Below are 6,169 nucleotides of genomic sequence, written 5' to 3'. Positions count from 1 at the left end.
TTGTAGCAAAGCTAACACTGGCTCTTTCTGGGGATGAGATCCTCCCTGTGAGGTCTCAAGAATTGTAGACCAATGCCTTCATACAAAACTAGCTTAAAAACAGTGCCTATTGTCCATCGACATGGAGTCAAATTAAGTCTATACTAAAACCTGTAAAAGAAAATGCTTACAATCATTAAGGCCTGAAGACCTTAAACAACATAAATATTCAAAAACTGGCCAACTGATGGGCCATCAAAATTGTTTCTTCTCCTCTTGGCCGGTTCATCATAGAGCTGCAAAACTAGATTTATTTGATCATCTACCTCAAAAATTTTAGGACATTTGAGCTTAATAGGTAGATATGGATCAAATTTCATCTCCCTTTTGCATATTCTCATCCTCGGATGTTCTACATGGGAGCCTTTGTACACCTGATGGATAACCATGAATGTTGTGGACTTCTCTGTGTCATATGTGGCCTGCACAACTAATATGAATGGTGAACCAATGTACTCTTGTGCAGGGGACACAAAGACATCAAATGCTCCTTTATCTTGCTTAGAACAATCTTCATCCAAGGAGGAGCCCCAAAACTGTGCACCCTCTTCCTCTTTCATCTGAAAAGCTGCCCTTTCAATCTGTGTGGAGGCTACTTGAGCAGGTTTCAGAATATCAAAAGTGAGGTGATCAGTCTCAGCCTTGAGAATGGAGCTATTACCTGCCTCAGTGCCTAGTGGGCAACTGTGGGGGATTCTCTTTTGAGCAGACAGAGAAACATAATATGATGGGGAGCTTTCTTCTCCCTTATTGATCACTGGGCAGGGGACAAAAGCAGGTTGGTCAATTTGTAGATCTGCGTAGTCATGGGAAGATGGGCTAGCTTCAGGCTCTTCGAGGATGGTGGGACCTGCTGCTGGCTGCTTCTGCTGATAAGCTTGTTGTTCTGCAGGTACGACAAACTTACAAGCAGTGCATTTGGATAATGCTTCTTCATAGGCAACTCTTGTTAAGAAAGGGGCACTGCCCTTATCTTCCAAACCATGGACCTCCTCCTCTTCTTTAGACTGCTCTTCCTCCATGGCTATACTCTGACAAAGGCTCTTCACCCTTTGATCTTCATTTGCATCTTGATTTCTTTGCAAAAAAGGAAAATGCTCCTATGCTCCTCTATATGGATTTGGAGTTGGAAGATAAAATTCACAAGGAGCTCGTGCTTCTTCAGAATACTGCTCAGCTTCTAGTCTGGAAACTTCAGAGGCTAATGCCTCTATCATCCTAGCCAATATTTTGATCTTAAGATCTGAGGATGATGATGACTCTCCTCCCTGTCTTCTCCTTTTAGCCTCACCTTCGAGTCTTTCTGCAACAATGATGTTTGATTCTACTTCAAAAACTACATTTTGCATATCAGCCAAAGAAGCACATCTTCTTTCTCTTAATAGCAGGCAAAACTGAGAATCGAAGGCATTGGCATAAGAGATCATAGCAGAAGTAGGGGAAGGTTTTATTTCACATAGTATTCTGCTGTACATATGGTTGAATCTCTCGTTGAAATCAAACATCAGCTCACCATCTTTTCTCTGCAAGTTCCCAAATTCAGTATGATAATAGAGCAAATCTTTATTATGTCCCCAGTGCTTCAAAAACACATCATCTAAGGCCTCAATATCTGCTATAGACTTAGGGGGTAATTCTCTGAACCATTTTCTAGCTTCCCCATCTAGGCTTTGGACAAAAACCCTCATCCACACATCCTCTTCATTGATATCCAGGTTATCAGCATAGCTATAAAAGGCCTCAAGGTGCTCTTCAGCTGTTACTCCTTTTGTACCAGTAAACTTTAGGCATAAATTCTTGATAATCTCCTGCAGGCATGGCATTTAAAGGGGCAGGCAAGACCAAGGGCCCATACCTAGCAGCAACGATTCTTTCTATCTTTGTAAGAGCTTGCTGACCTGCCATGACTAGGGTATATGAAAGGATATTGGTAGGCTAAGCAGTATGAAACAATGAAATGGATGATAGAGACAAAGGGCCATGGACTGTATGGGAAGCTTTATTTGGACTGAGATTCAAAGGGCAACTAGGTGGACAAGGAGCTTTATGAATCTTTACAGGTGTTTGCTCAGTAACAACATTAGGCTCTAAGTCTTCAGATTGTGTATTCTCAACTAAAAACTCCTCATGCAGAGGCAAATAAGATTTCATGGGCTTACCTGATCCTAATGCTTCTTTCTGTGATGTTTTCTTTGACTTGACAACCTTCTCAGGGTCAGGCACTGATTCAGGTGGTGATTTCTGAGGATTTCTTCGAGTATGTCTCACAAACTGAGCCAGGACTATACTTTGGAGTCACCATATAGATGATTACAACCAGAAATGTGTGTCCAAACCTTGTCTATCATCAAATCTTGGAGCTGTGTTGTTCTCTTAGGGAAGCTGAGCTCCAATCTCCTCTCCCCGGCAATGGCACCAATTAATGTTATCACCCCAAGAAACTCTCCTAGGTTGTATCTCAGAGATGCTCAGGAACATTGCAAACTCAACAAAAATGTTGGAAATGGGTGGATGAATGGAAGGAATGATGCCTATTCAAGCCAGATAACCACTTCTACTATGCTTAACCCCAGACATGGGTGAACACCCCCAGACTACAAGGCTTTAGACTACCAATTACTCACAGTTTGAGGAACAGGTGAAGATGGAGAATACTGACCACATCGGCAGATGCACAGGACCCTGTGATGGCCGACTGCAACTAGTTTAAAGGTCTGTAAATCTATTTCCTAATGCACAGATAGGTTTACAACTCTCTGGCATTAAAATAACAGAAACTTGCATACACATTCAATGATACATACTAGATTCTAACACAGAGGTGGGATGATAGCCCCTCTAATGCTAAACATCAAGAGCACATGAAAAATGCATAATAGGCATAGCCTGGAACAAAGAAGAAGTGGAAAGTGAGAAATTAACAGTAAAAGTAGCTTGTATTAGCTGAAAATGATGACCAGATGCTGCAGGTATCACAGTAGTTACAGTCTCTAGAAGTTGAACCTTACATCAAAACAACAACCATCAACCTTGATTACATCTGTGTTCTGGGTATATATAGAGTTTGTGTTCAAATATATTCTATTGTTTTATGCGTGGATGGGTCATAATGGACCACCAACCACTTTAACTCTCTGATGGAGTGTTTGCTACAATCTGCTGGCTTTAATGAACAAATCTGATCCTTTCTGATATTTTGTCGTCCTTCTTGAGCAGGTGGAGTGTTGACTGAAAGAAGCCCCATAACTGGTTAATGCTTTGATCTGCTCGAGGCCATCCTTCCCTTCTCGGCCATGCTTTCTTGTTAAATGTAGTTGTTGAGGATTTATTACATTGAGAGTTGAAAAACTGGCCACCTTCTTCCTTCGGAAGCAGAGAACAATCGAGGGTGGTACAGACAGTATGGTGGAGGCGTGAATATGACGGGAACAATTATTGGTCATCAGATCGCACAGATGAACGGCGGAGATCAAATCAGAAGGAGCTATCGAGAGGAAATGTGGACGAATGAACATGGGCCATCGGATCGCAATCAGGTAGATCCGACAGTGATTGGAGGTCAAAAGTACGCGGGGGTTAATGAGCGGGAGACGGGCGGGATGGCGGTAAGCGGTATTCCCCACACCGCCTTTGGAGCTGCGGTGGTTTCCGTATAAACCCACGCGATCCCACTCAACGCACGACACGTGGCTTCCGCGACGGGCGGGAAACCGCTTTCCCCGCGCGTTAACGAGTGGACAACTCACGCAATCGGGAGGAGCGACTACAGTCCGATCGCACGACGGACGATCGAATGGCGGGGAACGCGCACGAGGTTTAACGTGCGAGAAAAAAGGGTTGTGGTGGCGGGGACCGTTGGATCAGGATGATCAACGGTGGGGATTAAGGTGGAGGGTTATATGGGCGCGGGTTCGTGTGTTAAGTGCTCGGGGCTAAAGAAATATGGGTTATGCAGAGTTTAGAAGAATAAAACAGAGGCAGCGGGGTAAAATGAATTAAGCGGGGAAATAGGGAAAGGTGAGGAATGAAGAGGTTTTAGGAGAGCAACAGAGATATAGAGGGCTAAGAGAGTATGAGGAAGCTGAAGGAGAAGAAGGTAAATGACTGCTGCGAGCTCCCTTTTCTACATAAACACATGGCCGTGCTGATATTTGGTCTTCCAAATGCTGAAGTTTGTAGCAGAGCTAACAGGTCACCTAAACTATCGCTCCCTTCAAAATCTATGTAAAGAAAATATGGTGACAGGCCTTCCTATGGTATCTTGCAGAGATGGTGTTTGTTCCATATGTGTACTTGGATAACATCATTAGGATAGTTTGGAGAAACGTGCCTCTTGGCACGCCTCAACCACTTTACAGCTTGTGCATAGTGATTTATGTGGTTTACTTCCAGTTGTTTCATTCTTTGACTACAAGTATTTCTTAACTTTCATTGATGATTTCTCTAGAGGCACTTGGGTATACTTCTTAAAACTCCAGAGTGAAGTCTTTAACATTTTCTTGGCCTTTAAGGCCTTTGGGTATACTATCAAATTCTTAAGCTAAGATCTGATAATGACAGAGAATATGTTAACAACAAATTCATCAACTCTTTCACTGAGCATGGAATTCAATTGCAACATACAGTTCCATATACTCCACAAAAAAATGGTGTAGCTGAAAGGAAGAATCACACCTTAAAGGAAATGAATAATTGTATGCTTCAATCTAAAGGACTTAGTCTTAATTTTTGGGTAGAAGCAATTAACTGTGCTAATTACATAGTAAATCCCACTCCTACTAAGGTTTTAAAGAATATCACTCTAGAAGAAGCATGGAGCTCAATTAAACCAAATGTAAGTCACTTTCGTGTTTTTTGAAGTGAAGCATGGGCCCATATTCTTGATGAGAAACATAAAGCCTTAGAACCTAAGAGTGAAAAATGTATTTTTTTTGGATATTCTAAAGATGTCAAAGGATATAGACTTCTTTCACCTAAATCAAAAAATGTTGTCATTAGAAGAGATGTAAAATTTGTTGAAAATATATTGGCCTACGAGCCTAGTTAGGCGGATGTGCCACCTCTCTCTATCCCTTCTACTTCTGAAAATATTCCTTCTTCAGATGATGACAACGAGGATGACACTCCTCCCCCACCTTCTTGGTATCCTCCTTCAACTCCTCAGCTTTCGAAATGGGTCTGCGCTACTCGGGACGCAGCAGGTTCTCTTGCAGGTGATCCTATAGATCAACGTCAGACACATTCTCAGTTTGATAGAGCCTCTTCTTTACTGGCTCAAGCTTCAGTGAATTATGATCCTGACACCTTTGTAGAAGTTTCAGGCCATCCATATTGGGACGCAACTATGAATGAATAATATCGTTCATTATTGACAAATGATACATGGTACCTTGTTCCTCTTAGAAAGGGACAAAAGCTTGTTAGATGCAAATGGACCTACAGAACCAAGTTTGGACCAGATGGAAAAGTTGATAAACATAAAGCTCGTCTTGTTGCTAAGGTTTTTTCACAAGTTGAAGGCATTGACTATACTAAAGCCTTCTCCCCTGCTGCCAAAATGAACTCTATCCTCCTTGTTCTTTCCCTTGCTGCCTCTTTCAAATGGGAAGTCCATCAGATGGATGTTAAATCCACCTTCTTTCATGGAGAATTGCATGAAGAAATATATATGGAACAATCTCCTGGATTTATACAAACAGACTCCAGCCTTGTATGTCGGCTTAGGAAATCCCTTTATGGTCTCAAGCAAGCCCCTCGGGCTTGGTATGCCAAAATGGATAGCTTTATTTTAGATACTGGCTTTTCTAGGTGTCATTCTGATAATACTATCTACACCAAGAAAGTGGGTAAGTCTCTTATCATTCTTATTCTTTATGTTGATGATCTTATCCTTACTGGTAGTGATCCCAACCTTATAAACCGTTTGGAGTCCAGCCTTAAAAGGCAGTTTGAAATGACAGACTTAGGAAACTTGCATTATTTTCTTGGTCTTAAGTATTTTAATCCAAAGAACGTATTTCCCTTTCCCAGTCCAAGTATTCCTATGATCTTCTACGCCACTTTCACATGGAAGACTGTAGGCCAACCCCTTCTCCCTTTCAGTATGGAGCCAAACTTTCAGTCATTTGTA

This window comes from Pinus tabuliformis, chromosome J, assembly GCF_031772625.1.
Source record: "Pinus tabuliformis cultivar Carrire ecotype Pingquan chromosome J, CPIR1, whole genome shotgun sequence".
Taxonomy (NCBI): Eukaryota; Viridiplantae; Streptophyta; class Pinopsida; order Pinales; family Pinaceae; genus Pinus; species Pinus tabuliformis.
Note: the sequence above shows the minus strand (reverse complement) of the source record.